Consider the following 24064-nt stretch of genomic DNA (forward strand, 5'->3'; position numbering starts at 1 on the left):
TCTTCAGATGCATCAGCGGATAACCCTGTCACCAAGGACAAGGGTGTCCCTCCTGTGGTGGTTGCAGAGTGCTCATCTTCTAGAGGGCCGCAGATTCGGCATTCAGGACTGGGTCCTGGTGACCACGGATGCCAGCCTGCGGGGCTGGGGAGCAGTCACACAGGGAAGGAATATCCAGGGCTTAGGGTCAAGCCTGGAGACATAAATATCCTGAAGCTAAGGGACATTTACAATGCTCTAAGCTTAGCAAGACCTCTGCTTCAAGGTCAACCGGTGTTGATCCAGTCGGACAACATCACGGCAGTCACCCACGTAAACAGACAGGGTGGCACAAGAAGCAGGAGGGCAATGGCAGAAGCTGCAAGGATTCTTCGCTGGGCGGAAAATCATGTGATAGCACTGTCGGCAGTATTCATTCCGGGAGTGGACAACTGGGAAGCAGACTTCCTCAGCACGACCTCCACCCGGGAGAGTGGGGACTTCACCCAGAAGTCTTCCACATGATTATAAACCGTTGGGAAAAACTCGACAGGTATTGCGCCAGGTCCAGGGAACCTCAGGCAATAGCTGTAGACGCTCTGGTAACACCGTGGGTGTACCAGTCAGGGTATGTGTTCCCTCCTCTGCCTCTCATACCCAAGGTACTGAGATTGATAAGATGGAGAGGAGTAAGCACTATATTCGTGGCTCCGGATTGGCCAAGAAGGATTTGGTAACCGGAACTTCAAGAGATGCTCACGGAGGATCCGTGGCCTCTACCTCTAAGAAGGGACCTGCTCCAGCAAGGACCCTGTCTGTTCCAAGACTTACCGCGGCTGCGTTTGACGGCATGGTGGTTGAACGCCGGATCCTGAAGGAAAAAAGGCATTCCGGATGAAGTCATCCCTATCCTGATCAAAGCCAGGAAGGATGTAACCGCAAAAACATTATCACCGCAATTGGCGAAAATATGTTGCGTGGTGCGAGGCCAGTAAGGCCCGACGGAGGAAATTCAACTGGGTCGATTCCTACATTTCCTGCAAACAGGAGTGTCTATGGGCCTGAAATTAGGGTCCATTAAGGTTCAAATTTCGGCCCTGTCAATTTTCTTCCAAAAAGAACTAGCTTCAGTCCCTGAAGTTCAGACGTTTGTAAAAGGGGTACTGCATATACAGCCTCCTTTTGTGCCTCCAGTGGCACTTTGGGATCTCAATGTAGTTTTGGGTTCCAAAAGTCACATTGGTTTGAACCACTTAAATCTGTGGAGTTAAAATATCTCACATGGAAAGTGGTCATGCTGTTGGCCCTGGCCTGGGCCAGGCGCATGTCAGAATTGGCGGCTTTATCCTAAAAAAGCCCTTATCTGAATTTCCATTCGGACAGGGCGGAATTGAGGACTCGTCCTAAGTTTCTCCCTAAGGTGGTTTCAGCGTTTCACCTGAACCAACCTATTTGTGGTGCCTGCGGCTACTAGGGACTTGGAGGACTCCAAGTTGCTAGACGTTGTCAGGGCCCTGAAAATATATGTTTCCAGGACGGCTGGAGTCAGGAAATCTGACTCGCTGTTTATCCTGTATGCACCCAACAAGCTGGGTGCTCCTGCTTCTAAGCAGACTATTGCTCGTTGGATTTGTAGTACAATTCAGCTTGCACATTCTGTGGCAGGCCTGCCACAGCCAAAAATCTGTAAATGCCCACTCCACAAGGAAGGTGGGCTCATCTTGGGCGGCTGCCCGAGGGGTCTCGGCTTTACAACTTTGCCGAGCAGCTACTTGGTCAAGAGCAAATACGTTTGTAAAATTCTACAAAATTGATATCCTGGCTGAGGAGGACCTGGAGTTCTCTCATATGGTGCTGCAGAGTCATCCGCACTCTCCCGCCCGTTTGGGAGCTTTGGTATAATCCCCATGGTCCTTACGGAGTCCCCAGCATCCACTTAGGACGTTAGAGAAAATAAGAATTTACTTACCGATAATTCTATTTCTCATAGTCCGTAGTGGATGCTGGGCGCCCATCCCAAGTGCGGATTGTCTGCAATACTGGTACATAGTTATTGTTGCCAAAAAATCGGGTTATTGCTGTAGTGAGCCATCTTTTCTAGAGGCTCCTCTGTTATCATGCTGTTAACTGGGTTCAGATCACAAGTTGTACGGTGTTTTGGTGTGGCTGGTATGAGTCTTACCCGGGATTCAAAATCCTTCCTTATTGTGTACGCTCGTCCGGGCACAGTATCCTAACTGAGGCTTGGAGGAGGGTCATAGGGGGAGGAGCCAGTGCACACCAGATAGTCCTAAAGCTTTCTTTAGATGTGCCCAGTCTCCTGCGGAGCCGCTATTCCCCATGGTCCTTACGGAGTCCCCAGCATCCACTACGGACTATGAGAAATAGAATTATCGGTAAGTAAATTCTTATTTTTACACTTTTACCGGGACAGAAGCCCGCCGTCGAGCGGGCGGGGCTTCTCCCTCAGCACTCACCAGCGCCATGTTTTTTCTCCACAGCACCGCTGAGAGGAAGCTCCCCGGTCTCTCCCCTGCTTATACCACGGTAGAAGAGAGGGTTTTAAAGAAGAGGGGAGGCACATAATTCGGCGCAGATAATAACAGCGCTACTGGGTAAACATTAAATTGCTGTGTTTTTTCCTGGGTCATATAGCGCTGGGGTGTGTGCTGGCATACTCTCTCTCTGTCTCTCCAAAGGGCCTTGTGAGGGAATTATCTTCAGATGAGCATTCCCTGAGTGTGTGGTGTGTCGGTACGTGTGTGTCGACATGTCTGAGGTAAAAGGCTCCCCTAAGGAGGAGATGGAGCAAATGTGTGTGTGAGTGGTGTCTCCGTCAACAACGCCGACACCTGTTTGGATATGTGAAATTAAATGCTAAGGTAAATTTATTGCACAAAAGATGAGAACAGACGGAATCTACCCATGTCTGTCCCTATGTCGCAGAGATCTTCAGAGTCTCACAATGCTCAATATACAAAATAATAGACACTGATATCGACATGGAGTCTGACTCCAGTGTCGACTACGATAATGCAAAGTTACAGCCAAAATGGCAGGAAGGTATTCAATATATGATTATTGTAATAAAAGATGTTTTGCATATCACTGATGACTCATCTGTCCCTGACACAAGGGTACACATGTTTAAGGGGAAAAAAGCTGAGGTAAATTTCCCTCCTCTCATGAAGAAAAAGAGCGGGAATCTCCAGACAAGAGACTGCAGATTCCCACAAAGAATTCTCAGGGAGTATCCTGTCCCTACTAGGGCCAGGATACGATGGGAATCTTCCCCTAGGGTGGACAAAGCTTGTCAGGTTTACCCAAAAGGTAGCGCTGACTTAACAGCTATCCTCAGGGATCCTGCAGATAGCATGCTGTAAAAGTACTTTGAAGTCCATTTACACACATTCTGGTACACTACTCAGACCGGCGATTGTGTCGGCATGGGTTTATAGCGCTGTAGCAGCGTGGACAGATACCTTATCAGCAGAGATTGAGACCCTAGTGTGTGTGTGTGTGTGTGTGTGTGTGTGTGTGTGTGTATATATATATATATATGATGCTGTCTTATATATATATATATATATATATATATATATATAAAACATGCCCAAAGAGACATTAGTCTACTGGGTTCTAGAGTCAACGCTATGTCGATTTCTGCTAGACGTGTCCTGTGGAACATGCAATGGACAGGTGATGCCGACTAAAAGAGGCATATGGAAGGTTTACCTTACAAGGCTGAGGAATTGTGTGGAGAAGGGCTCTCGGACCTGGTCTCCACAGCTATAGTTGGTAATTCTGATCTTTTGCCTTATATTCCCGCACAGCCTAAGAAAGCACAACATTATCAAATGCAGTCCTTTCGATCACAAAGAAACAAGAAAGTCCGAGGTGCGTCCTTTCTTGCCAGAGGCAGGGGCAGAGGAAAGAAGCTGCACAACACAGCTAGTTCCCAGGAACAGAAGTCCTCCCCGGCCTCTACAAAATCCACCGCCTGACGCTGGGGCTCCACAGCGGAGCTAGGCCCTGTGGGGGCACGTCTTCAAAATTTCAGCCACAAGTGGGTTCACTCCCAGGTGGATCCCTGGCCAATAGAAATTGTGTCTCAGGGATACAAGCTGGAATTCGAAGAGATGCACCCTCACCGATACCTCAAATCGGCCCTACCAGCTTCCCCCCACCGAGGGAAATAGTGTTAACTGCAAGTCACAAATTGTATCTTCAACAGGTGGTGGTCAAGGTTCCCCTCCTTCAACAGGGAAGGGGTTATTATTTGACCATGTTTGTAGTCCCGAAAGCGGACGGTTCGGTCAGACCCATATTGGATCTAAAAATCCCTGAACATATACCTGAAAAGGTTCAAGTTCAAGATGGAATCGCTGAGAGCGGTCATCGCAAGCCTGGAAGGTGGGGATTTTATGGTGTCTCTGGACATAAAGGATGCATACCTTCATGTCCCCATTTATCCACCTCATCAGGCGTACCTCAGATTGGTGGTACAGGATTGTCATTACCAATTTCAGACGTTGCCGTTTGGTCTCTCCACGGCACCGAGAATATTTACCAAGGTAATGGCGGAAATGATGGTACTCCTGCGGAAGCAAGGGGTCACAATTATCCCGTACTTGTACGATCTCCTCATAAAAGCGAGATCAAGAGAGCAGTTGCTGAACAGCGTATCACTTTCTCTGGAAGTGTTACGGCAACATGGCTGGATTCTAAATATTCCAAAGTCGCAGTTGGTTCCTACTACTCGTCTGCCTTTCCTGGGCATGATTCTGGACACAGACCAGAAAAGGGTTTATCTCCCAATAGAGAAAGCTCAGGAACTCATGACCCTGGTCAGGAACTTATTAAAACCAAAACAGGTGTCAGTGCATCACTGCACTCGAGTCCTGGGAAAGATGGTGGCATCATACGAGGCCATTCCCTTCGGCAGGTTCCATGCGAGGACCTTTCAATGGGACTTACTGGACAAGTGGTCCGGATCACATCTTCAGATGCATCGGTTAATCACCCTATCCCCCAGGGCCAGGGAGTCACTCCTGTGGTGGCTGCAGAGTGCTCACCTTCTCGAGGGCTGCAGATTCGGCATTCAGGACTGGGTCCTGGTGACCACGGACGCAAGCCTCCAAGGTTGGGGAGCAGTCACACAGGGAAGAAATTTCCAAGGTCTGTGGTCAAGTCAAGAGACTTGCCTTCACATCAACATCCTGGAACTAAGGGCCGTATACAACGCCCTGCGTCAAGCGGAGAACTTGCTTTGCGACCAACCGGTTCTGATTCAGTCAGACAACATCACCGCAGTGGTTCATGTAAACCGAAAAGGCGGCACAAGGAGCAGAGTGGCGATGGCGGAAGCCACCAGAATTCTTCGCTGGGCGGAGAATCACATAAGCGCACTGTCAGCAGTGTTCATCCCGGGAGTGGACAACTGGGAAGCAGACTTCCTCAGCAGACACGACCTCCACCCGGGAGAGTGGGGACTTCATCAGGAAGTCTTCGCACAGATTACAAGTCGGTGGGAACTGCCACAGGTGGACATGATGGCATCCCGCCTCAACAAAAAGCTACGGAGGTATTGCGCCAGGTCAAGAGACCCTCAGGCAGTAGCTGTGGACGCCCTGGTGACACCGTGGGTGTTCCAGTCGGTCTATGTATTTCCTCCTCTTCCTCTCATACCCAAGGTGCTGAGGATAATAAGAAAAAGGAGTGAGAACAATCCTCATTGTTACAGATTGGCCACGAAGGACTTGGTATCCAGATCTGCAAGAAATGCTCACAGAGGACCCGCGCCCTCTTCCTCTAAGACAGGACCTGTTGCAACAGGGGCCCTGCCTGTTCCGAGACTTACCGCGGCTGCGTTTGACGGCATGGCGGTTGAACGCCGGATCCTAGCAGAGAAGGGCATTCCGGATGAGGTCATTCCTATGCTTATAAAGGCTAGGAAGGACGTGACAGCTAAACATTATCACCGTATGTGGCGAAAATATGTTTCTTGGTGTGAGGCCAGGAATGCGCCTACGGAGGAATTCCAGCTGGGCCGTTTCCTTCACATCCTACAGTCCGGAGTGAATTTGGGCCTAAAATTGGGCTCCATTAAGGTACAGATTTCGGCCCTATCCATTTTCTTTCAAAAGGAGTTGGCTTCTCTAGCAGAAGTTCAGACGTTTGTAAAGGGAGTGCTGCATATTCAGCCTCCTTTTGTGCCTCCAGTGGCACCTTGGGATCTTAACGTGGTGTTGAGTTTCCTGAAATCCCACTGGTTTGAACCACTTAAAACGGTGGAGTTGAAATATCTCACTTGGAAGGTGGTCATGCTATTAGCCTTGGCTTCGGCTAGGCGTGTGTCAGAGTTGGCGGCTTGGTCACATAAAAGCCCCTATCTGGTTTTCCATATGGATAGAGCAGAATTGCGGACCCGTCCACATTTTCTGCCGAAAGTGGTTTCATCTTTTCATATGAACCAACCTATTGTGGTGCCTGTGGCTACTCGTGACTTGGAGGATTCCGAGTTGCTTGATATGGTCAGGGCTTTGAAGGTCTATGTAGCCAGAACGGCTAGGGTCAGGAAAATAGTCGTTGTTTATCCTGTATGCATCCAACAAGCTTGGTGCTCCTGCTTCAAAGCAAACTATTGCTCGCTGGATCTGTAACACGATTCAGCAGGCTCATTCTGCAGCTGGATTGCCGCTGCCAAAATCAGTTAAGGTCCATTCCACTAGGAAGGTGGGCTCTGCTTGGGCGGCTGCCCGAGGGGTCTCGGCATTACAACTTTGCCGAGCGGCTACTTGGTCAGATTCAAACACTTTTGCAAAGTTCTACAAGTTTGATACCCTGGCTGAGGAGGACCTCTTGTTTGCTCAATCGGTGCTGCAGAGTCATCCGCACTCTCCCGCCCGTTTGGGAGCTTTGGTATTGTTATGCACACCAGTGCCTGCAGGAAAGTACTGGTGTCAGAACTGTTATGCACTCCAGTGTCTGCAGGAATGTACTGGTGTTTGAACTGTTATGCAAAACAAATGGACTCACAGACAAACTGGGGAATATGACATAACGTACACAGAAGGTGATAGGGTAACAAAATACACACAAAGTGAACAGAGAAGCCCAGAGGCTAAGGAACTGGGTATCTCCCTTGTATTAGAACTGCTCAGATGTAAAAAGCAAGATGTTGTGTTTTAATACGTAGAGAACCCGAAATGCTGTTGCTAAGGGCAACAGCAAAACCCTAAAGGGTTACCAACGGGTGTGGCAGTAAACTCCTTGGTCAGAGATGGAATGATAGACACAAGGAGAGTCTCCACAATCCTGATTCTCACTTACAGTGCACAGGTTTTAGCTTATTGCCACTAAACTGACCCCTGACACCTAGCACAGTGAGACAGGATTAGACAGGCAAGTCTTAGAATACAGCCGCAAACTTGCTAAGTTCACAGAGTAGTAACAGAACCCCAGCAAGCTAAACGACTGACTCCAGTCTTACTGCTAGGTCTGGATTGGCAGAGTGTAATACCAAATCCCCAGGCCTATTTGCAGTAAGCAACAAACAAATACAAAGCTACACAGTACTGGCTAACTTTTATGAACTGACTAACCAACAAAGATTCAGCAGCATCTGCTTACCCTGAAAAGAGGCCTTATAAAGCAGGTGCTGTCCACGCCCCACTCAGACCTCACAGACTGTGAGCACAAAAACCAGCACCGGATCCCCTGCCGTGCACAGAGCCTATAACCACTGCACAGCAAAAGACCCGAACCGGAGTATCAGCTGCGCTCAGGTTACTCCACTAGCACTTGTCTCCCGGTTGCCATGACGACGTGGCAGCACAGGGCAGGAGACCCTAACAGTACCCCCCCTCTGACGAGGGGTCAAAGAACCCCTACCACCGGGTTTATCGGGGAACTGCGAGAAGAAAGAGCGTATCAGTCTGGGGGCATGAAGATCACAACTGCGCACCCACGACCGCTCCTCCGGGCCATACCCCTTCCAGTGCACCAAAAATGACAGCCGACCCCGAACCACCTTGGAGTCAAGAATCCTTTCAACAACAAACTCCCTCTGGCCACGTATCAGAAGAGGGGAAGGTCTTCCACTGGAAGAAGGATTACTAATCGCCCGTTTTAAAAGGGAACAATGAAATGTTTTATTGATACCCAAAGAACGGGGCAGATCTAACTGAAATGCCACCGGATTGATAACCCTGGTGATCTTATAAGGGCCGATGAACCGGGGCCCTAACTTATGAGATGGCTGTCTCAACTTCAAATTCTTGGTAGACAACCAGACGAAGTCTCCTAATTTGAAGCTGCAGGGTCTTTTCCGCTTATCAAAAACCCTTTTGGTCACTAATGACACAGACACAAGGGCTTTCTTCACTTTCCGCCAAATACCTCTAAGGACCGAAACCACAGAGGAACCACCAGGCGTGGAGTCCAGGGGGTCAAAAGAATTGGCCTTAGGATGATGCCCATACACACAAAGGAAGGGAGAGATCCCTGTAGCAGATTGAGCCGCGTTGTTATAGGCAAACTCCGCCATGGACAGATGAGCAACCCAGTCAGTCTGACACTTGGAGACATAACACCTGAGGAACTGCTCCAAGGACTGGTTCACCCTTTCAGTCTGCCCATTAGACTGCGGATGGTAGCCTGACGACAAGCTGACAGAAATCTGGAGATCGGAACAAAATGCCCTCCAGAATTTGGCCACAAACTGGGATCCGCGGTCAGAGACCACATCAAGTGGCAACCCGTGGAGACGCACAACATGCAGCATAAATAATTCAGACAGGCGTCTGGCTGATGGCAGCCCAACCAGTGGAACGAAGTGCGCCATCTTCGAAAACCTGTCAACGACAACCCAGATGGCTGTCATCCCCGAGGATTTGGGCAAGTCCACCACAAAATCCATTGAAATGTGGGTCCATGGCTTAGATGGGATAGAGAGTGGATGTAATGGGCCAACAGGAACCCCTCTAGGAGTCTTATTTCGGGCACAGATGTCACATGCCCGAACCCACTGATCCACATCCTTAGCCACCGAGGGCCACCACACCGCCCTAGATAGCAACTCCCGAGTTCTGGCAATACCCGGGTGACCTGCCGACTTCTTGGCATGGAATTCCAGGAACACTCGCTGTCTTAACCTAGGAGGCACAAACAAAAGACCTACCGGAAGGTCTGGAGGAGCCTGCTCCTGTGCTCTAAGGACTAATGATAAGAGGTCCTGGGTAATGCCCACTTTAATACATGATGGGGAAACAATGGGCAACGGCTCCTCGGTGGTCTCCTGGATTGGAGCAAAACTCCGCGAGAGCGCATCAGCCTTGATGTTTTTTGACCCAGGGCGATATGTTATCAAAAAATTAAAGCGAGCAAAAAACAAAGCCCATCGTGCCTGCCTGGCATTGAGACGCTTCGCTGACTCTAAATATGCCAGATTCTTATGGTCAGTGAGAATTGAGACCACAAACTTAGCCCCCTCAAGCCAGTGTCTCCACTCCTCGAGTGCATCCTTAATAGCCAACAATTCCCGGTTACCCACGTCATAATTCATCTCTGCAGGCGAAAATTTACGGGAAAAGTAAGCACAGGGATGAAGGCGATTATCAGACACTCCCATCTGAGAAAGCACTGCCCCAATACCCATCTCAGAGGCATCCACCTCCACCACAAAAGGACGCTCTGGATCTGGGTGTCGCAGCACCTTGGCCGAAACAAATGCCCTTTTGAGACGGGCAAAAGCCGCTTTAGCCTCACAAGACCAGTGAGCAACATCCGCCCCTTTCTTAGTGAGTGCCACCAAGGGCGCCACTATAGACGAAAATCCAGCGATAAATCGTCTATAAAAATTCGCAAAGCCCAGGAAACGCTGAAGCGCCTTCAAACTAGTGGGCTGCACCCAATCCAGGACTGCCTGTACCTTGGAACCCTCCATTTGGAAACCTTCTGGGGAGATAATATATCCTAGAAATGCGATTTGCTGAACTTCAAATTCGCACTTCTCCAGCTTCGCCCCAAGCCGGTGGTCTCTGAGTTTCTGGAGGACTAAGCGTACATGCTTCCGATGTTCCTCCAGGGAATGGGAGAAGATTAGGATGTCATCTAAGTATACAACTAAGAATCTATCCAAATATTCCCTGAGCACATCATTCATGAAATCCTGGAAGACTGCCGGGGCATTACAGAGCCCAAAAGGCATCACCAAATATTCATAATGCCCTGAGTGGGTATTAAAGGCAGTCTTCCATTCATCCCCCTCTCTTATTCGGATTAGATTGTACGCACCGCGTAGGTCAATCTTAGAAAAAATGGTGGCAGTACGAAGCTGGTCAAACAAGACCGAAATGAGAGGCAGTGGGTATGAGTTTTTAATCGTGATACGGTTCAATTCCCTGAAGTCGATGCAGGGTCGCAACGAACCGTCCTTTTTACCCACGAAGAAGAACCCAGACCCAACTGGAGACTGTGAAGGTCTGATAAATCCCTTAGCCAAGTTCTCCTGAATGTACTCTGCCATAGCCTGAGTCTCAGGACGTGACAGGGAGTACAACCTGCTCTTGGGAAGCTTAGCATTTGGCAACAAATCAATGGCACAGTCATAGGGGCGATGGGGAGGTAGTACCTCTGCAACTTTTTTGGAGAACACGTCCGCAAAATCTGCATAACACCCTGGCAATCCTGGCAAACTTAGCTGCGAGAGCCTGACTGGAAGGCTCAAGCAACTCCTGAAACAATCAGTACCCCAACTAAGAATCTCCCCAGAGACCCAGTCAAATTGAGGAATGTGGGCCCTTAACCAGGGTAACCCCAACACCAATGGGGCAAAAGTACAGACAGTCACATAAAAGGACAATTTTTCAGAGTGTGTGGCTCCAATAAACAAAGAAATCTGGCTAGTGCAAGAGGTAATTTTACCTTGGGATAATGGTTCCCCGTTTAACCCACAAATCTCAATTTCCGATGCCAAGGGTACTAAGGGAACAGAGTGTTTCAGGGCGAATTGGCGGTCCATAAAAACCCCGTCGGCCCCACTGTCCACAAAGGCCTCAGTCTTGACAGTTTGACCGATGATCTTCAAGGTCACCGGAATGAGAAAAGTCTTCTTGGGAAATTCTGACTTCTGGCCTGACAGGATATTTCCCATCACCCTCAGGCCCTGAAGTTTTCCGGCTTTTCTGGGCATGATACTACCACATGACCTTTATTCCCACAGTACAAACACAACCCCTGCTGTCTCCTCCGCATCTTCTCACGCGAGGAGAGGCGGATAGCCCCAATCTGCATAGGCTCCTCAGAAAATTCCTCAGAGTCTGAGGTTCCCTTGGGAAGGAAGGAAATCTCAGTCTCCCTTTCAAGCCTACGCTCTCTCAGCCGTCTATCCACCCGGATGGATAACTGCATGAGCTGATCCAAGCTATCAGGCAAGGGATATTGTACCAGTTGGTCCTTTATCTGGTTAGAAAGACCTCTTCGGTACTGGTGTCTCAGGGCTGGGTCATTCCACTGGGTATCATGGGCCAACCTCCGAAACTCCGTACAGTAAACCTCAACTGGCCTTCGCCCTTGCTTAAGGATCGAAATCTGAGCCTCGGCTGAGGCCGTCTTGTCAGGGTCATCATACAACATGCCCAGTGCCGTAAAAAAAGCATCAACACTTTTAAGCGACGGACAGTCAGGCTGCAACCCATATGCCCAGACCTGTGGGTCTCCTTGTAGCAAGGAAATCACTATGCCCACCCGCTGAATCTCCAACCCAGAAGACTGAGGCCTAAGCCGGAAGTATAGCTTGCAGCTCTCCTTGAAACAAAAGAACTGCGAGCGATCTCCAGAAAAACGATCCGGGAGATTTACTTTCGGCTCCTTAACCCCTGCAGGTGCTGCTGCTGCGGGAGCTCCGCCAGCAGCCTGGGAGGTGTGCATTTTAATGGACAAATCATTAAATTGTCGAGTCAGGACCTGCACCTGATCGACCACCTGTTGCAACGTATTTTGAGGGGTATGCTCCATATTCCCACAAAATTTCAACAGGAGTATTAGGCTGCTGAATATGTTATGCACACCAGTGCCTGCAGGAAAGTACTGGTGTCAGAACTGTTATGCACTCCAGTGTCTGCAGGAATGTACTGGTGTTTGAACTGTTATGCAAAACAAATGGACTCACAGACAAACTGGGGAATATGACATAACGTTCACAGAAGGTGATAGGGTAACAAAATACACACAAAGTGAACAGAGAAGCCCAGAGGCTAAGGAACTGGGTATCTCCCTTGTATTAGAACTGCTCAGATGTAAAAAGCAAGATGTTGTGTTTTAATACGTAGAGAACCCGAAATGCTGTTGCTAAGGGCAACAGCAAAACCCTAAAGGGTTACCAACGGGTGTGGCAGTAAACTCCTTGGTCAGAGATGGAATGATAGACACAAGGAGAGTCTCCACAATCCTGATTCTCACTTGCAGTGCACAGGTTTTAGCTTACTGCCACTAAACTGACCCCTGACACCTAGCACAGTGAGACAGGATTAGACAGGCAAGTCTTAGAATACAGCCGCAAACTTGCTAAGTTCACAGAGTAGTAACAGAACCCCAGCAAGCTAAACGACTGACTCCAGTCTTACTGCTAGGTCTGGATTGGCAGAGTGTAATACCAAATCCCCAGGCCTATTTGCAGTAAGCAACAAACAAATACAAAGCTACACAGTACTGGCTAACTTTTATGAACTGACTAACCAACAAAGATTCAGCAGCATCTGCTTACCCTGAAAAGAGGCCTTATAAAGCAGGTGCTGTCCACGCCCCACTCAGACCTCACAGACTGTGAGCACAAAAACCAGCACCGGATCCCCTGCCGTGCACAGAGCCTATAACCACTGCACAGCAAAAGACCCGAACCGGAGTATCAGCTGCGCTCAGGTTACTCCACTAGCACTTGTCTCCCGGTTGCCATGACGACGTGGCAGCACAGGGCAGGAGACCCTAACAGGTATAATCTCCATGGTACTTACGGAGTCCCCAGCATCCACTAGGACGTTAGAGAAAATAAGATTTTACTTACCGGTAAATCTATTTCTCGTAGTCCGTAGTAGTTACACTGTATATGGTTGCCTAGTATGTTGTCTAGGCATCTGCACCTTAAAGATATAATGTATAAGATGATATTTATGGCTGCAACACCGTAGTGTAAAGTTGCTGTTAATTATAGTTATTTCTGATCACCCATTCGGGCCATTTTATTAAGTGATGTTCTGATGTCACAGTACTATGTATTCCATGCACCTTTCACTTCCTTTTTTAGAATCACACACTTGCCCACGGCTGTGTGTGTCTTAATAACCCCATGGGTACCTATGTTGTTTTTAACATGTTGTTTTTATTTTGTCAACACCATTTTCCACAGTTGTGGTCTTATTTTATATATTATTATTGTGTGTTTAGCTCAAGTTTATTATGTTGTGGTAATGTTTACTTATCCCCATGGCAACGTGTGTCATTCCCCTGTGTTTACAGCCGCAGCGCCCGCGACGCCCGGACACGGAGTTACGTCTCTTCCGGAGGGCGGGTTTGCCAATCCCGGAAGTGCGGGTGCCGTGGATCGGGACGCCGAGGGCCGCGGCGGGGGCTGGCGGTCCTGGGGAAGGTAAGCTATTTAAATGTCTGTACATCACGTTTGCACTTGTTTGCTGAGTCCTGAAGAAGGGAGTGCGGCTCCCAAAACGTTGACTCACATTAAACACGTTTCTACTTTTGCGAAAGTCTCAGAGTGCCGCTTTATATTGGTACTACACATTGAGCTGCTGTCTCTCAAGGAGGGCACCGGAGCCAATACCCTGGTAGGACGAGGAGTGCCAGACCTATCTCTGGACTATATATATATATATATATATATATATATATAGACGAAAGGCGATAAAGCAATCAGCGGCACTCAGGGTCTTATTGTAACAAACGGGTGTATTGAAAAAATCACTACATGATTCATGTAGTGATTTTTTCAATACACCCGTTTGCTACAATAAGACCCTGAGTGCCGCTGATTGCTTTATCGCCTTTCGTCTAACTTATTTTTACCAGAGGGCACCGGGGCACATTGTTCTCCAATAGCGGGAGTGCCAGTCCACGCTAGAACTGTGTGTGTATATGTATGTGTGTGTGTCTGGCAGGGGTTAAATGCATCCATATAGCCCAGGAGCTATATGTGATGCATTTTTTGCCATCCAAGGTGTTTTTATTGCGTCTCAGGGCGCCTCCCCCCAGCGCCCTGCACCCTCAGTGACCGAAGTGTGAAGTGTGCTGAGAGCAATGGCGCACAGCTGCAGTGCTGTGCGCTACCTTGTTGAAGACAGGACGTCTTCTGCCGCCGATTTTCCGGACCTCTTCTGCCTTCTGGCTCTGTAAGGGGGCCGGCGGCGCGGCTCTGGGACCCATCCAAGCTGGGCCTGTGATCATCCCTCTGGAGCTAATGTCCAGTAGCCTAAGAAGCCCAATCCACTCTGCACGCAGGTGAGTTCGCTTCTTCTCCCCTTAGTCCCTCGATGCAGTGAGCCTGTTGCCAGCAGGTCTCACTGAAAATAAAAAACCTAAACTAAAACTTTCACTAAGAAGCTCAGGAGAGCCCCTAGTGTGCACCCTTCTCGTTCGGGCACAGAGATCTAACTGAGGCTTGGAGGAGGGTCATAGGGGGAGGAGCCAGTGCACACCAGATAGTCCTAAAGCTTTCTTTAGATGTGCCCAGTCTCCTGCGGAGCCGCTATTCCCCATGGTCCTTACGGAGTCCCCAGCATCCACTTAGGACGTTAGAGAAACAGTGTGTCTGTGTGTGGGGGGTAGTTACAGGCGAGCAGGAAATGATCTGGGAAGGGGCGTGCTTAGAAAAAGAGGCGTAACTAGGTTTTTTAGAGCCCAGGGCAAGATTAGGAATGTTGTCCCTCCCCATCACACACACACACACACACACACACACACACACACACACACACACACACACATATATATATATATAAACACAAAATTCCCAAGTGCGCGAAAGTGAAACGTAATTACACAATTCTTCTAATGTTCATAGGAATGTAGACTGGAGGATGTTTAACTCTGGGGATCTGTAACAGACACCCCTCACCAAATAGTCACCCAAACAAGAGGCCAACAGGCCAATTAGTAAAAAGTTGTTTTAAGAACACATTTGAACATAAAAAATTTTTTACAGTTCAAAATTAAAATTGTGTAAATAAGTACAACCAAAAAAATACACAACCAACACGTTTGTTAGATGAACTTTAGATACTCCCTCACCTTTTACAAGGTGCGAGCTCGAAAGGGAGTATCTTCACAAATTAGGTTGCGATTTTCTGACTGACAAACCCAACGCGTTTCGGCTTATCGACTTCATCAGGGGTGACTTGTTTGGGGAAAAAGGAAATGATGTTCTATTTGAAAAAAGCTACTAATGTAAATTGAGAAAAATTGTATATATGTGGTGTGCAATAAATACAGATGTATCCTCATACACCGTTGCTCATAGCGCGCTATTTAGGGTCCTGAATCGCGAGTTGTAATAACGTTATGGCGTGCGTTGTGTCCCACGCCATGTAATACACATTTTCACCGCTAGGTGGCGAATGCTCCATGTTAAGCACGGTGCCGCGCGTTCACTAAGAGTAGAACACATCATACTGTAACACATCATATATTTACCTGGAGTGCCTGCTCATATTGTGGTCAGCAGTGGTATAACGGTTACAGTGTCCGCCTGCAATGTTCGAATCCCATGTTCGAATCCTGTCGACACCAGAGATTTTTTTTTTTTTTTTTTGGTGAATTTATTTAATGTCATTTTTAATGGAATGGGAAAAGTCAGAAAAAAAAAAGCGTGGGGTCCCCTCTCCAAAGCATAACCAGCCTCGGGCTCTTCGAGCCGGTCCTGGTTCTAAAAATCCGGGGGGGAAACGGACAGGGGATCCCCCGTATTTTTAAAACCAGCACCGGGCTCTGCGCCTGGTGCAAAAAATACGGGGGACAAAAAGAGTAGGGGTCCCCCGTATTTTTTACACCAGCATCGGGCTCCACTAGCTGGACAGATAATGCCACAGCCGGGGGTCACTTTTATACAGTGCCCTGCGGCCGTGGCATTAAATATCCAACTAGTCACCCCTGGCCGGGGTACCCTGGGGGAGTGGGGACCCCTTCAATCAAGGGGTCCCCCCCCAGCCACCCAAGGGCCAGGGGTGAAGCCCGAGGCTGCCCCCCCCATCCAAGGGCTGCGGATGGGAGGCTGATAGCCTTGAGAAAATGTAAAGAATATTGGTTTTTCCAGTAGTACTACAAGTCCCAGCAAGCCTCCCCCGCAAGCTGGTACTTGGAGAACCACAAGTACCAGCATGCGGGAGAAAAACGGGCCCGCTGGTACCTTTAGTTCTACTGGAAAAAATATACCCAAATAAAAACAGGAGACACACACCGTGACAATAAAACTTTATTTCACACCTGCCGACACACACATACTTACCTATGTTGACACGAAGCAGTCGGTCCTCTTCTCCAAGTAGAATCCACGGGTACCTGAAAATAAAAGATAATTATACTCACCTGATCCAGGGTCCAAATTATAATCCACGTACTTGGCAAACCAACAAACCGAACACCCGGACCAAACGGACTGAAAGGGGTCCCATGTTTACACATGGGACCCCTTTCCACGAATGCAGAGACACCCCCGTGACAGCTGTCACAGAAGTGTCTCTTCAGCCAATCAGCGAGCGCAACGTCCTTGCACTCTGCTGATTGGCTCTGTGCGCGTCTGAAGTGACAGAAGCGCATCGCACAGCTCCCTCCATTAGTTTCAATGGTGGGAACTTTCCGGTCAGCGGTGGGGTTACCCGCGGTCAGCCTGTCACTTCAGACGCGCACAGAGCCAATCAGGTGAGTGCTACGACGTGGCACTTCCTGATTGGCTGAAGGGACCTCTGTGACAGCAGTCACGTGGGGTCCCATGTGTAAACATGGGACCCCTTTCAGTCCGCTGGTCCGGGTGTTCGTTTTATTTTTTTGTCAAGTACGTGGATTATCTCCCGGACACTGGATCAGGTGAGTATAATTTTTTTCACAGGTACCCCGGATCGTCGGAGACTTGGAGACGTGCCAGTCGGCGTGTCAACATAGGTAAGTATGTGTGTGTCGACATGTGTGAAATAAACTTTTACTGTCACGGTGTGTGTCTCCTGTTTTTCTCTGGGTATTTTTTTCCAGTAGAACTACAGGTACCAGCGGGCCCGTTTTTCTCCCGCATGCTGGTACTTGTGGTTCTCCAAGTACCAGCTTGCGGGGGAGGCTTGCTGGGACTTATAGTACTACTGGAAAAAACAATATTCTTTACATTTTCTCAAGGCTATCAGCCTCCCATCCGCAGCCCTTGGATGGGGGGGACAGCCTCGGGCTTCACCCCTGGCCCTTGGGTGGCTGGGGGGGGGGATCCCTTGATTGAAGGGGTCCCCACTCCCCCAGGGTACCCCGGCCAGGGGTACCCGATGCTGGTGAAAAAAAATACGGGGGACCCCTACTCTTTTTGTCCCCCGTATTTTTTGCACCAGGCGCAGAGCCCGGTGCTGGTTTTAAAAATACGGGGGATCCCCTGTCCGTTTTCCCCCCAGATTTTTAGAACCAGGACCGGCTCGAAGAGCCCGAGGCTGGTTATGCTTAGCAGGGGGGACCCCACGCATTTTTTTTTCTGACTTTTCCCATTCCATTAAAAATGACATTAAGAATCCACAAAAAAAAATAATTCTGGTCCCGCTAGGATTCGAACCCGTCAGCCAATCAGCAGGTAGCGCTACGAAGGGTCCGTTGGCTATTTGAGGCATTCGCCATAGAGTTTAGGAAAAACGACATCTGGTGGACAGAAAGTAGAATGCATGTTACAATTATAACGTGACGTCACATTTACAACGCAACTTATAACGGGAGTTATAGCGCAAGGAGCTGGCGCGAGTTGCATGGCGCCCGCTATGCGGTACGCAGCAACGATATATCAGGACATATCTGTACCTACCAAATATGAACAAAAGAACGATTTTGCTCTTGATGAGTTTATATACAGAGGGTCATGACCTAAAAAAATAAATAAATATAAAAGCCCATTCTTAAGTGTATTTTTTGATAGAGTTACTAAGATGTTTTCTATTAATAGTATAGATGGTAGCTAAACATACCTCGGATGTAAAGTTGATCAGAATCTCCTATATCGAGACTTAGTGGATGGAACTCTTATATTGGGGCTCCTAATTGGAGCTTGAATGATAATCCCACTTGAAAGTGTATTCTGTTAAAATTGGTGTTTTTTGCAAACTACCTAATGAAAAGGAAAGGGAAATCCAATGTGGACCAGTTTTGAATGCTTTCACCACCTCTTACTAGTAACTAGACATACCTCAAATGTAGAATTGATCAGAATCTCCTATATCAAGGCTTAGTGGGTGGAGCTCTTATATCGAGGCTCCTGATTGGAACTTAAATGATGATCCCTCTAAGGAGTGTATTCTGTTAAAATTGGTGTTTTTTACAAACTACCTAATGGGGAAGAAAAGGAAATCCAATGTGGACCGATTTTAAACAGTTTTACCCCCTCTTAAATTCTATTAGTTTGGGAATTTGGAAAATAACATACCTTAAAACTAAGACATAATTCCTTACAGAGTCGCCTAGGGAAACTATTAATTATAGTCTCTTAGGAGTGTTGACAACCATATGTCGGCGTTTTTGTAAACTGCCTATTATATGAAAAAAACAAAAATAATATAAATATATATAAAAAAGGGATATACCTGTATATATGAAATAATCAAATCTATTGTATGCATACCTAAGGTGTGGTATCCAACTCTTATAATGAAGACTATTTCTAGTTCAAATGTTGATCCATGGAAAAATGAACCTCTGAAAAAGCCAATGCTGATTTTCAGTGGAAGGTGTGTCAGTCGTTGAAAATCACTTTCAAATATATATAGGTGTACATACCAGGAATTATGTGGCTTGTTTGACAATCACAGAGATATAAATGACGTAACTTCCTCAGTAAGTCTCACAGAATAAATATTTTCAGAAAAAATGGAAACATTGCCACTGTTCATAAAAGGCACAGTTCTAACAATAAAGATAATAGCAGCAGCCAATAAATTTCACAAAATAGATCTCTTCAAATAGATGAAAACATTGTTCTGCTCCTTCTACTTCTGGTTCTGCTCCTTCTACTTGATCGTGCCGTTGTTGTGGATCGTGTTAGGGAAATGCTCCAACGCGTTTCGGCCCTTGGGGCCTTCCTCTGGGAGAAAAAGTGTATATCATTATTGTATTTAAAATAAATATTATTTTGAAACTCATTCAAACATTTCATCTTTTATTGCACTAGTGCATATACATGCACAATTAGAAACCGGGGGTGAGCGCAGTGTAAAAATCTCTATTCCTGTACCATTTATTCTAACAAGTAGGACCAACTTGTTAACACCAGCAGCACTCCCCGTAACGTAGTGTATTTCTGTGCGCAGTCCACCCAATTCTTTAATAAATGCAGAAAAGGACTTTATTTAAAGGTCCACAATTTTCTATTAAGATAACTAAATAGAGAAGCCTACTTGAAGCATATTTAGAACTTAACTCATATGTTACAGGGACTTTTTATTCACATTGGAAGGAGCTAAATTGCCCACACCTGACCGGAACACCATACTTCCGGTATGCGTTCCAACATGCGTTCCACCTTCTTATTAATTAGCTGTGCACTCTGATGTTAATAACGTCAGAGAGACAGCTGTCTTGTTAGCGCACCGCCCATTGTGAGTTCTCCGGCAGGCCGCACCTCCCCTCTGACGTGCAATGCGTCATGCGGCACGTCACTAGTGTTACATGGGCCGGCTCTACTATCCCCGTGCATAGCGCATCGTGAGCGGGTGGCGCGTCCCGACCACGTGACGCGACACGCTCATCTCAATGTGCGTCCCCACGTGGTCTACTATGTCTGTTTACCTGTGATGCGGAGTGCATCATGGTTTCCTAGCAACATCTGACAGCAACCCGCCGAGTCCACAGGCAAACCATCGTCCGTCGGCTCCGCCTCCGCAACTAGTGAAAACTAACATCTTTTATCATTAACCTGTGTATTTATCACTGGTAGTTTAATTTAGTTTGCAATGTGTCTGCTTGCCTGCCAATGCGGAAAGCTTTATAAGGAACATGATTTTAATTTAATACAGACTAATTCAATGACATGAATTTATGAATGGGTCACTTCACTCCCCTTTAGGGAACACATTTAATAATCAAAGCTTTATTAATTAAATACTCTTACATTCTTGAAATGTGTGAGTGTCATGATTGTGTGTTTATTGTAAGTGTATGTCTATTTAAGTTATACTAACGTGATAAATGTGTGTGTCTTTTGATTGATTAATTAATACCTACTGCTATGTGTTTTAAAATGTGAAAAAGATGAACATGAATTATATTGTATCTCATGATAGGGATAGGGACCGTGGACTATTGTGATTAAACTAATTTTAATATGTGTCTTTTAACTGTCTGTAACGTGTTTTTAAAATGTGAAGATAAAATATATTATGTTACTTAGTAAAAACCATAAGCTACTTGTGGTTTAACTATATATCAAATTTTAGTGAAAAATTGTGTATTTGGGTTGAATTGGTTCTATTATACTATATATTTATCGGATTGATCAATAGGTAGAACCTTGTATTCACACCTCATCCACATTTTTAAGGGGTAGGGTTTAATTTAATCATACAAATTCAATAATTATATTGCACCAATACCTACTGGGGGTAGTGATATCATAGGGTTAGTAAAAATAAAAGGAGGGAAATTATTCCATGCTAACACTCCAGACTTTGGTGCCAGAGGAGATTCATATGATCATACTGAAAGGTTAGTAATAAGGATTTAATACTATCCTCAATGGTTATTTAATAAGTTACCACTTTGATCATGGCCTCATTTATTTGTGGTGATCTTTATTTGTAAACCTTTGTAAATGTAAAACATTAAGTATTTATTTGTATTGGTCTTATAATAAAATACTTTCTTACTGATAAGGGTTTAAATAACCAGCTATATAACTGGCTTAGTTTGACAAGCCAAATTAGTATACCATTAATGGGATACATGTGTATGTATGTATGTATGTATGTATGTATGTATGTGTGTGTGTATATATATATATATATATATAATACAGTATAAGTTCCACAGTCTCAAGGCTGCACTCAATGGGTACTGAAGAAGCCAAACGTACTACTCCCTATAGTTTCTGCATTTCGGTTTTATTCATCAAAACCGTCATCAGGTTTTGATGAACATAACGGAAACGTAGAAACTATGGAGTAGTACATTTGGTTTCTTCAGTACCCATTGAGTGCCGCCGTGAGACTGTGGAAATTTGCATAATTTATTTGAAGGGCACCGGGTCGTTTGAATACAGGGAGGCGAGGAGTGCCAGGAAGAATGAATAAGATATATATATATATATATATATATATATATATATATTAGGTGATTCATCGCGCCCTACGGGCGCTCTTCACACCGTCGTAAGGGGCTACGCCCCCTTAACCCTTGCACACCCTTGTGGCGTGGAATATTTTTATTATATGGAGTATTACATCTAGGGAGGCCAATCCCAGGATCGGGATCGGCGGGATCCCGGGATTTGGGCCCAAAAATGCCTGGATTTGAATCCCGGGATTGGAGCTTCCAATCCCGGGATTCAAGGGATTACAGTGCGCATGTGCAGGAGGGTGGGTGTAAGTAATGACACTTACTATTAGGCAGGCGGCCACGGCAGCCAATCAGGAGCCACTGCTGCGACCGCTTCTCTGATTAGCTGCCGGTCCGCCAGCTCTGGTTGGCTGGCGGCCGGCGCTTCATTTGAAATGCTCCCACGTTCAGTGAGTCCATGGCTGCCGCGGCCGCCCGCCTAATAGTAAGTGTCATTACTTACACCCACCCTCCCTCTCGCGCCGCTACCAACCCTTCCGCGCCGCTACCTACATCCTCTCTCCCGCACCACTACCTACACCCACCCTCCCGCACTGCTACCTACCCCCTCCCTACCTCCCGCACCGCTACCTACACCCTCCCTACCTCCCGCACCGCTACCTACACCCTCCCTACCTCTCGCACCACTACCTACACCCTCCCTACCTCCCGCACCACTACCTACACCCTCCCTCCAGTGCTGCTCCCTACAAACTTCACTGGTCCCTACTGCATCCCGGGAATCCCGGGATTGACCGTTTTTCAATCCCGAATCCCGGAATTGAAAAAACGGCCCGGGATTGGCCTCCCTAATTACATCCAATCATAATTGTGTGAGTGGTTAAATATTGCACGGACAAAGGGCGTGCAATGGTTAAGGGGTCGTAGCCCCTTGCAACGGCGTGAACAGCGCACACAGGGCCTGGTGAATGACCTAGTAGGTGCTTTGGTTGGGGAAGTAGGGGGTGCGGGGAAGAGGCGGATGGGATCCTGGGGTGCCACGGGAGGGGCGGTTGTGGTGGAGCCGCAGGTGGGGATGGGTGCGTGGGTGCTGCGGGTGGTGGTCCGGAGCCGCTTCGGGTAGGGGAGGAGCAGTTGCAGGGTTGCACCAGGTGGGGGAGGGGTGGATGCGGTGGTGCAGTGGGAGGTACGGGTGCGGGGTCGCTGCGGGTGGGGGAGGGGGTCCGGAGCTATCGCGGGTGCTGGAGGGGGAGTGTGGGGGTGCCGCGGATGGGGCTCGGAGGTACTGTGAGTGGGGGAGGGGCGGGTAATGCTTCTCCTCCTGTCAGAAGCTAAGCTGCTGTCCTCCCTTTGGCAGTGGCTCTCCCGGAGACTCGCACAGCAGCCAGTCACTATTGTTTGCGCCGGTGTCCCAATGCGCCGCATTACAGGGAAGAAGATGCACTCAATAAACTACAGCTCCCAGCAGCCCTAAGGGGCGGAATGCTTCAGCGCTAAGGGCTGCTGGGAGCTGTAGTTTATGTAGTGCGTCTACTTCCCTGTAATGCGGCGCGTTGGGACACTGGTGATAACAATAGAGACTGGCTGGCAGAACTGACTGACTGCCTGAATCAATATCAAAGGTGAGAGTGCTGTGCAGTGTGTGTGTGTTTGTATATATATGTGTCTGGTGTGTGTGTGTCTGGTGTGTGTGTGTGACTGTCTGCATAATGTGTGTAAGCGTCACTGGTACAGGGGGCGTTACGTGTGTAAGCGTCACTGGTACAGGGGGCGTTATGTGTGTAAGCGTCACTGGTTCAGGGGGCATTACGTGTCTAAGCGGCACTGGTATAGGGGGCATTACGTGTCTAAGCGGCACTGGTACAGGGGGCGTTACGTGTGTAAGTGTCACTGGTACAAGGGGCGTTACGTGTGTAAGCGGTACTGGTAGAGGGGGCATTACGTGTGTAAGCCCCCTGGTTCAGGGGGCATTACATGTGTAAGTGTCTCTACTACAGGGGTCATTATGAGCGCTGTGCGTTTGTAAAGTATGCAAGGGTGCAAATTTATAGTTTGCAGGGGGGCGCTGAACACTAGCAACGGCCCTGACTGCACACCCACTGTACTGCGCTGCACTGTCACCTTTTACATTGATTCAGCGTCCAGACATTACCCTCCGCGATATCACCCCCTCTATCCGCTACATTAACCATCTCGGGGCTTCCAGGCCAGCAGCCCAGGTGCTGTGTTGCGGAGTTAGGGCCTCTGGGGATCTGGGCGCGGCTGTGGCGGGGAGGCACTTCTGTGACATCTCACTCAGAGGGGGCTCAGAGAGTATGCGGTGCAGGGAAGCCTATGAAAGTCTTCCGCTGCGCCGATTTCATACACATCTATGCCAGTGGCCGCAGCAGCTTTTTTTCCACCTGCGGCGCGGCTAGGGAGTGGGGATTGTTGCTGCCGGAGGGGGTAGCTGGACTGGCAGCAATACATTGGTGGTCATGCCGAGTTGATCGTTCGCTAGCAGTTTTTAGCAGCCGTGCAAACGCTATGCCGCCGCCCACTGGGAGTGTATTTTAGCTTAGCAGAAGTGCGAACGAAG

Source organism: Pseudophryne corroboree, chromosome 9 (genome assembly GCF_028390025.1).
Source record: "Pseudophryne corroboree isolate aPseCor3 chromosome 9, aPseCor3.hap2, whole genome shotgun sequence".
In the NCBI taxonomy this organism is placed as follows: domain Eukaryota; kingdom Metazoa; phylum Chordata; class Amphibia; order Anura; family Myobatrachidae; genus Pseudophryne; species Pseudophryne corroboree.